We start from the raw sequence: 10,021 nt of genomic DNA, 5'->3' as shown, positions 1-10,021 counted from the left end.
GACAGCAATCAATAAATCAAATGCTCAAAGAAAAAAGAAAAGCATCTGCGGCCCGCCGCCTGCTCGGGGCGCCCGGCCCGTTCAGGCTCGCCAGCTAGAGCACCAACATGGCCGTGCTCGTTGTTTACGCTCATTGTGATCATTTTGGGGGCGTGGCTTCAGAGAGAGGCCTGAAGCATTAGCAACGTTTGGAGCTAGTGCAGCTAGCTACTTCCTTACTTGACACTAAGCTGTGTTTTGAAATGTTTTTATCTAGTTAAATGTTACTTTTACTGGTGTTTTATATGACCAACCCTTGCTTAAAGTTCTCCCCTTGACACATTCTCGCCTCCAGAATCTCTTGATTGTATCAAATGGAAAAACTTTTGCGGGGCAATCCAAGTCATTTCATTTGCCGATACCACAACCCCCCCCACTCTTTCCCGGTCTGGTTCCTCTTCCCAGCGTCCCTGTGTTGTCCCCTCAGACTCTCCTCCGGGACCGGAATAGAAACAGACTTATTAAAACCAAGAGTCTTTTCCAGCGTCTGGGTCGTGTTTTTCTTCTTTTGACGAATGTCCCTCTGTCTGTGTGGGAGCTGGCCCTGGGACTACTGGTGTATCTGGATGGACTGGATCCCAGACCAGCGGGTCTAGGAGTAACGCCACACACACCGAGTGTCTTGTGACCGGCCCACCCAGCTGGATCTCACTCCGTGTTTGTGGTCCGTCTCGTTTACTTCGTCACATGGTCTCCCGTTGTTGTTCTTTTTCCCTTTGGAATTCATGTAATTGATAATGGCATATTGATGTCAAAGAAAATATCAAACCTCATTCCTAATTGGTCCCATACGGGACGCTTGGTCAGGATGACGTGGAGACACATTGTAACGCACCTGTTGGCGTCAGAGAGGTTTAGGGCAACAACAACTGCTTGGCCAGGTTATTAAAAGATTGTGGTTTGGGTCAAAATAAGTTCTGCAGGCTGTGTACACTTATGGGTGTGAGATGCAGTGAGACCAGAAGGTTCGGCTCCTCTTTTAGCAAATTGTCCGCTGGCATCGTTGAACAATGTTTCTTCTTCAGGGTTCAGATGGTCACGCTTTAAAACATGTGTTCATGTGGTCATATGAACCCAGAGTTAATAGCAGACGCATTCATATCAATATTCAAAATAGTCAGCACATCCTGACCTTTGAAGTCAATATAAGTCCATTGTTCATGTTTATAACACTATTCCACAATACATATTAGCATAAACCATAAGTATGACTCGAAGTAACTCGAAAGAGCTCCCCAAGTTTTGAAAATATGACTTTTCATATCGATAGCATGAAGCTAAAAAGGATTAGCATACAGTTTGTGAATCCTTAGAACCGACTGAATCCACAATATCCGCTGGGAAAACCAACATTCACCTGGATACGCACAACATTGTCCAGCAAAATAAATTAAAATTGACTCACTGATTCATACTGATATTGATTGATCTGGCCTTTCTTGGTCTCTATAGCTTCCTCTGCCGCCGCAGCACTTGGCTACAGGGTGCGAGCACCGTTCAGGGACCAGGGACGGAGTTAGGGAATTTCCAGTGTCGGCCGAGTTGACACGATCGCTAGAAAATCCTGAACTCAAATAATTATTGAATATACTTCACTCAATCGGGCGGTAATCTGAATAACGATCCAAATGTAGGCAATGGGGAGACTGGCATGGTCCCCTTGACCTCTCGCCTCAAGATACCTGAAATAAAATGGTTTCTATGGGGACCCACAGACACGCCCACATAATGCTGATCCCATGCAGTATAAATAACGTGTTATTCTCTCAGCCTATTCTGAACATAGCTTCTGCATGCTGGGGTTTCTGATGATGTTCGTCGCTGCAGCCATTTTACTTATTGAGGCCATTTTTTAAAACTTAACCTCCATGTGTAAAATGACCTGTTGTGACCTCTGGGATGACCTCAGGGAACCCCACAGCTACAAACAAGAGTCTAATAGACCTTAGTCTATTACAATAAGGGTTTTGAGCAGTTTGTATGAACAGAGGCTCGGCTTCCAACCGCCGACATGTACACATGTTCTTGGTGTTCCTCACATGACTCCATGGTCAAAGTGACCAAAAGGAAGAGCAGAACTCGTGTCCCGCCTCTTAGATCTGTGTCTCGTTCTCTGTCTGAGCGAGTGTCACTCACCTCCACTCTGTCCATCTGTAGGGGCCACAGCTGTGGTGCCTCACACACACACACACACACACACACACACACACACACACACACACACACACACACACACACACACACACACACACACACACACACACATACACACACACACTCCCTTGTGTGTCCCTGCCCTGGGTATTAACTTCCTCCTCTGTAGCAGCTGGAGTCACATTGCGGTGAAACCTCTCTGTACCTGAAGGCATCACAAACACACACACACACACACACACATCCCACGCACACATCCCCCCCCCCCCCCACACACACACACACACACGTTGTGTCTATTTGTCTCCAATCTCGTGAAATTCTTTAATTTTGATATTTTAAAGCTACAAGAAAACGGTTCCAGCATCATATGAGTCGGCTCACAGGAAACCATTTTATTTTACGTGTTTTTTTCTTCTCAAATAAAGAAAGTCTTCAGTGTACTGAAAGTGTCAGACATCAAAACAAACCTCTTTGCTATAAAAACAGAGGTTGTCCGTGTCCGTCAGCGCCCGAGGCCGACCACGAGCTCCAACGCTCCGTCTGCTGCGCCGTGGAAATCTGTCTGAGTCCTTTAACACGACCACAACCTCCAGGGCTAAATGCACCGGATGCACTTCACGCCACTGTGTATGCACAATGAATGGATATATATATATATTTCTTTTGTTGAAAGTGTCTATTTACTTCAGTGCTGTAAAGTAAAGGTGCTTTTTGAGTATTTCCATTTAACGGTACTTTAACTGGTCCATTACCTCTAAGTGGGAACAGTTGAACTTTATACTGCAGTACATTTACAGCTTAATTACTTTGCAGTTGAATACATCAACGACCTAACGGGAACATATAACATATCATGAATTTTAATACAGTAACTTAACTGAAACTTAGAATTGGCTCAATTTAAAATTGTAACAACCTTGAAATGATTATTACACATTCATGTAGCAGTAATACTTGGAGTATGATGTATCTATGACACAAGGTGCTTTTGCTTTGGATACTTCTGGTAATACCGCTGTACTTTTACTCAGATTATTTAACTAAACTCTCACCATAGTGAGACTGGAGCTTTGGACCAGGTTGATAGGTTGGCTGGTCAGGGCCAAAGTCACAAGGCTACAAGCCATACTGCTCCTCAACAAAGACATACTGATGCTTCAGTCTCCTGACTATCAGAAGACCAGCCAAGGATGTGTGTATGTATTTATCGTGAGAGAGAGTTTAATCAGAAGTCACTGGCTTTATTACTAACGAAAGGTAACATTAAAACAGTACTAATCAAGAGTAAATACGTTTTTCTTGTAACATTGAGTTTACTTTGCATGTCGCTGTAAGTTGACACGACTTCAGCAACGTATCATCATGCATTCAGTTCACTTGGTTTCAACTCACTAGTCTTGCCGTTACTTCCTCGCTAAGATGATCTAACATATTGGGTGGTTTCAAATGACAAATTCAGAATCAGAATCAGAATCAGAAACCGTTTATTGCCAGGAATGTTTACACAAACGAGGAATTTTGCTAGACGGAAGGTGCATACATCCGACGAGACAAACAGCAATCAACAGCCAACGACAACAACAGTGCAATGATATTTAAATCAAGTATAAGATAAAGTGCTCATACAACAGATAACGTTAATGTAAGTGTATGTTAAAGTGACATGAATGTTTAAATATGAAGTGTGCAGTGGAGTGACCGGTAAGAAGAAAGAAAAGAAAGAAAAGTAGTCCGAAAAATAGTCCTGGGGGTGACAGAGTCAGTCAGTGGGGGACCCGGGCTCTGTTGATGAGCCCGACTACCGACGGGAAGAAACTGTTGGTGTGGCGTGAGGTCTTGCTCCTGATGGACCTCAACCTCCTGCCAGAGGGAAGGGACTCCAACAGGTTGTGTCCAGGGTGAGAGGGGTCAGCTACGATCTTCCTAGCTCGCTTCAGAGTCCTGGAAGCGAACAAGTCCTGGAGGGACGGCAGATTGCAGCCAATCACCTCTCAGCAGAGCGGATGATGCGCTGCAGCCTGGCCTTGTCCTTGGCAGTGGCTGCAGCATGCCAGACGGTGATGGAGGAGCAGAGGATGGACTCAACGATGGCAGTGTAGAATTGCGATGTTTGTCTTGAGGCAAACATCTCATTTATTGAGTGATCTACAGCTTAGTGATGTAGATCAACATCTAGCTTGAGCAGCTGGTTCAGAACATTCTGCTCCCAAACACTTCAGACCACAGCGCTACGTAGCCTTTAGCTTCTTGTTATGTTGAGGGGAGATTGTGGTTTGGGTTCAAAGTCTTTAGCACGTAGATCCAGATCGTACGTCGTTAGAAGTGCGACGCCAGTGGAGTGAGAACATGTGCATTCTAATAAGATCACCAACACACGCTTTAATAATCCCGAACCAACCCAGGCTCTGTGTGTGTGTGTGTGTGTGTGTGTGTGTGTGTGTGTGTGTGTGTGTGTGTGTGTGTGTGTGAGAGTGTTTGTGTGTGTGTGTGTGTGTGTGTGTGTGTGTGTGTGTGTGTGTGTGTGTGTGTGCGCACCAGTTTTATAAAGACGTCTGGATTTCATCCCCTCCTCTCTCTCTCCTTCTCGGATATTGATCGGGCCGAGGCGCTTTGAGTACAAAGAGTTAAGGCCTGAAAGGCGAAAACAGCCGCGATTTCAGAGAAGTCATGAAAGTTTAAAATGCCTTCTCTTTCAGCCGGTCCGGGGAGACGTGTTCGCTGTGCGAGTGACCCCCGGGCGCATCTGGAGATCCAATGCTTGAACCTTGCTCATCCCACGTTGAACCAGTCAATACCTATTATTAGCTACTGCCTGCCCTCTGCTACAGGGTCTGATGAGGCAGAGAGAGAGAGAGAGAGAGAGAGAGGGAGGGAGAAAATAGCGTCTAAAGGCCTGGAAGTGGAGTGAGCTGTGCTTCTACTAGTGTGTGTGTGTGTGTGTGTGTGTGTGCGTGTGATTCGTGGTTTGCCGATGGAGGCCGGACGTGTGAGCACGTTGTGGGCATGTGTGTGAAGCATTTCTCTGTCTTTTGTAATGTGCAAGGTTTTAAAAAAAGCGTATATGATTATTTGTGTGAATTTATGGGGCGGTGTGTGTGTGTGTGTATGTTTGTGTATTTTTGTGTTTTTTAGGATGACAAATGCCTTCTCACATTTGTGCATAAATGGGTTTGTCTGCACATTGCATTGTGTGCTTTGTGTGTTTTGTGACCGAGTTTGTTTTGTCACTATATTTGGTTGTGGGCGTGACCTTCACTGCACGTGTGTGTGTGATACTGCAGGTGTGTGTGTGTGTGTTTGTGTGTGTGTGTGTGTGTGTGTAATGTGTGCTTGTGAAGCACTACTGGTAAAGAGATATATTGTCTGTGTGTTAACTAGTGCCAGAGCCGCCCTCCTTGTGACAGATATAGGCCACAAAGGGCCACTTTATTACTAATGGAAACCCACAAGCTTATTCCTCTGAATTACTGACCTAATTACATAAACATGTAATTACTACACCTCCGTTACTGAGGTACACACACAAGCACACCCCTTTTCCAAATGGCACTTTTATAAGAAGCATTACGTGAATGGGGTGATAAAATGATTACAATCAACACTTAACATGTTGTAACTGAACAGTGCTGATCCCATTGTGACGTCACGTGTTGTTCTGAGGAGACTTCAGTGTAGAAACATGTACATTACATGTCTCATCACTCCCTTCACATGAGGGCAAGAACACACAACTTTAAAACACACCATGTTTCATTCTACATCCTTATCAGTCGTACTTTTGTTTTGACATCTGTCTCAGTGTTTTCCCTCGAGCACCATAATGTTAATTATGTATATAAATAATTGAATAATCAAATAGACGTAAACCGACATTCACATCCAGTTCAGTTGGCTCCATGTTTACATTGATTCCTGTCCATATTAAACCATGCCGTGATAATAATAAGGATATATGAGGACGCAGTAAAGTGTCTGCAGTATATGTCTCGCCTTGTAGCCCCGCCCTGAAGCATCATCTGCTTTATGGTCTGTTTGATTCCAAATGGACCATAATTTACTACTTTTGAGTTGTACTTTTTTTTTAATTTGTGATTTTCATTCGCTGGCCACTTTTATTTTGAGGTGAGCAGGAATGCCGTGTGCTATAATCAATAACCTGCTGGCATGCATAGTTTGAATATGGACATTTGACTATTGTGTCATAGATTTTCCGCTGCCATTCAAAAATCCTATTACTGCAGTTTGATGAATGTTATACGATCTATATTTAACATGTAAGGCATATGACATATTTTGGGGCTGTCCTTCTACTTTTGGGACGAGCATGTTGGAGATCTTCTCCCAAATCTCTGCTTCTACTCTCATTGCACCCACTACTGCAGCAGTGGGTCGGCTCTGGGTCAGACAGCAACTACAAGGGTCCAAGAGACCGGCCCTGGTTTTATGTTCATATCACTCTGGTTACTTGCAAGTCTACACAAATTATATAAAATAATCTGAAATAATTTGGCAAAGCTATATTGATATTGAAACAATGCTGCACTGTTAAGGAGAGAAGAATATCTACAAAAAAGCATCTTTTAATGGAGACTCAGCTGGTGAGAAGGTGTCGATGACTGAAATGTGAAATGGTGAACGTGTTCACTGCAGGAAGTCAAACAAGTCAAAAATACATTCTGCACATATTCAACAGCATGAGCAAAGAGCCAAAAACAAGCAGAAGGTTCCTCCATCCTCTGAAGTCTGAATCTCCCAAAGAAACACGTGAGAGACAAAGTGTTGCTCTCTCTCTCTCTCTCTCTCTCTCTCTGTAACAGTTAACTGAAAGGGCGGCAATTACCGCCCATCAGCTGCGTCCGCTCTCCAACACACACGCCATGCAGAAGACGCGGCGCCCGCACTCCACTTGTCACATCACGACTCGCTCGCCGTTCAGCGTGTCGACACAACGCCACCTGGAGCGAGGCCCGGCGATAATGGATTAGAGAAGTCCAACTCACACTATGTCTGGCCTCCGACACACACACACACACACACAAACACACACACACTTTCCCCTCTAATTGCCCAGGACTGAGTGCGACTCCCCTCTCCCCCCCTCAACGCCTCCCCTCCCCTGTCCCCAGCTTCGGGGGCCCATCCGTCAGCCCTGTCCAGTTGGCTCTGGTCATAAATAGGCAGACGCGGCAGGCGGGCGGGGCCTCGGTCCCACGGGCCCCCGAGGACACAGAGACACAGCACCCAGCATATGCTCCCTAAGTACTGAGCTGGAGGAGGGGGTGTTCAAACAGGGCACCCATGGGAATGTCTGTGTTCAATGTCCAATGCGTATCCTTGCAGTGCTATACTTATGAGGGCCTTTGTGGAGGCGCTTCCTGCTATTCGGGGCAAGTTTAGGATAATAAGTCTGGGCTAAATGTGAAGGTTAGGGTTAAAGGTTAAAGGTTAAAGGTTAAGTACTCTGGTAAACGGCTCACTGAGCAGCAAGTGATGCAACCAAATAGGAAATTATTCTCCAGTAAATGTTTGAGTCGGGTCAACAGGAGCTGGAAGTAAAAAGAGACTTAAAGTGAAACGTCACCAAATGAGACAACTCTTAAACGGCAAAAAGCAAGAAGGCACTGAGAGGCACGTTGAGAACGTTCTCTTTCTTTTTGTTCTACTTTGGTCTTACTTTCCAGTCTTTCAATAGGAAACAAATAGTCTTGTGTTCACATCTTATGAATCAAGTTGGTTGCTTTGATTTGGGGACCCGATGGAGAGCAGAGGTCAGAGGGGTAGAAGTGGGAATATGATGGCTCACATTAAAAATAAACTCCCATAATTAGCCAGTCAACACCAGTTATTTAGTGATTATGTTTGTATGACTTGTCCGTTGTGTTACAGGTAGCCATTGTTCTGCCTCCACCATGTGACGGCGGTAGGTTTGTTGGTCCCTCCCTCTCTCCCTCCATCCCTCTGTCACGGTTCAGCGCCACACTTTTCTTTAAGTTATTTTCTTCCTGTCTGTGTACTAACTGTCCTGTCATTTCAGATCCTGCTGCACGCCCCCTTCATCAGTCACTCCCTCCTCGTCGGCCCTCATTCCTTGCACCTGGCCCATCCCTGTCTCACCTGTAGCACATCCCCTCATTAGTCTTCACTACTTAAGTCCCCTCACTTGCACTTGTCCCCTGCCAGATTGTCTTGTGTTTTTGAACCTAGCTCTCCCTGTGTGTTACCTGTTCAGTAAATACTTATATTCTTTATCTCTGTCTTCCGGAGTCGTGCTTTTGGGTCCTTGCGTAATCGGACCGTTACACCCTCCCTCCGTCCCGTTCTCTTGACCACAATATCTCTGGAAGGCCTGAAGGGAATTCCTTCAAATTTGGCACAAACGCTTGCGACCCGAGGATGAATGAGTAGATTTTGGTGTTTAAAAATCAAGGTCACTCAAACCTCACCAAACATGACCATGACTCAAGAACTAATATGATAATTCTGATAATTTCACACAAACATCTAAAAGGGTAAAAAGATGAAGGGATGACATTCTGAAATGACAAATGCATTTCACAACCGTAAAACGCATTAGACTGGTTGGCGGCCAATAAAACAGCTGATATAAGTTATTAGCATTCAGTATATGTTGTTCAATAAGTGATACAACATTACAGTGCAGAAACGCCTGAGGTCATTTAAGTGTCATATTAAATCATCTTCCTAACAGAGAGTGCTGACACATTTTAAATGTAAAATAACTACGCAGTACGGCCAATATTTATTTTTCAATAAACGCTTGACTATTGATATCAGTAACTATGGTGGGCAAAGAGAAACCATCTGCTCACACATTTGCAGATATTACAGAAGTTTGCATTTGAACCAGCAAGACAGAATGCAAAAAAACAAAACTATTAACTGGAACAATAATTTTAACATGTGCAATATGTGAATACAAAGTAATTGTAACTTTTGGTTTGTGCAAAGGCTTCTAGTTTGTCTTGCACTACTTTCCTCCTCCACTCAGGTCGGTTTAGCCGTCAGAGAACATACATATTCAGTGAAGACTAAACGAGCTGCGTTTGTGCGAGTACACTACACTGCGAGTGTGTGTGTGTGTGTGTGTGTGTGTGTGTGTGTGTGTGTGTGTGTGTGCGTTTGTGAGTGTTACGGCTTCATGTAATGCTGTTTATGTGGACGAGCCTGTGAAGAGGCTCCCAGGCAGCGCTCCGTGTCTCCTTCACTCGCGTCCCGTGGAGGCCTTCCTCCTCGCCTTCCTCCTCGCCTTCCTCCACGCCTTCCTCTTCGACTTCCTCTTCGCCTTCCTCCTCGCCTCTCTGGGTTCAGGAAGAGAAGTAGCGGAGGGAAAAAGTAAAAGATTTGTGTGCATTATGTCATTATTGTTACTGATAAAGCGGGATGCTGTATAGAAGTAAGTAAAACTAAACCTGAACTACATCAACTTCATACCAAGGCTGTCATGGCAGATGTTCCCTCCCGTGATTATCTTGAGATATATATATATATATATATATATATATATATATATATATATATATATATATAAAAAATAAAGATGTCAGCCAAATTCATCATAGCTTTCTTTATTGTGCGTTTAGTCTTTTTTTGTGCAAATTAATTGCATTTCAAATACGAATGTCGGGAGGTCGCGAGACAATCTGAAACCATCACTGCACAAAACCGTTCAAAAACTACAATTATAATAATAGATAGTGAAGATAACAATACATTGTCAACTGACAGAAAGTAACTTTCAGGTAGCAGGGGGCGTGTATTTACATGTCGCTCAGCCCCCCGTTTGGCCTCTGTTTTGAAAAAAATA

The sequence above is a fragment of the Taurulus bubalis genome, assembly GCF_910589615.1.
Source record: "Taurulus bubalis genome assembly, chromosome: 14".
Lineage (NCBI taxonomy): Eukaryota > Metazoa > Chordata > Actinopteri > Perciformes > Cottidae > Taurulus > Taurulus bubalis.
This window is presented reverse-complemented; position numbering follows the sequence as displayed.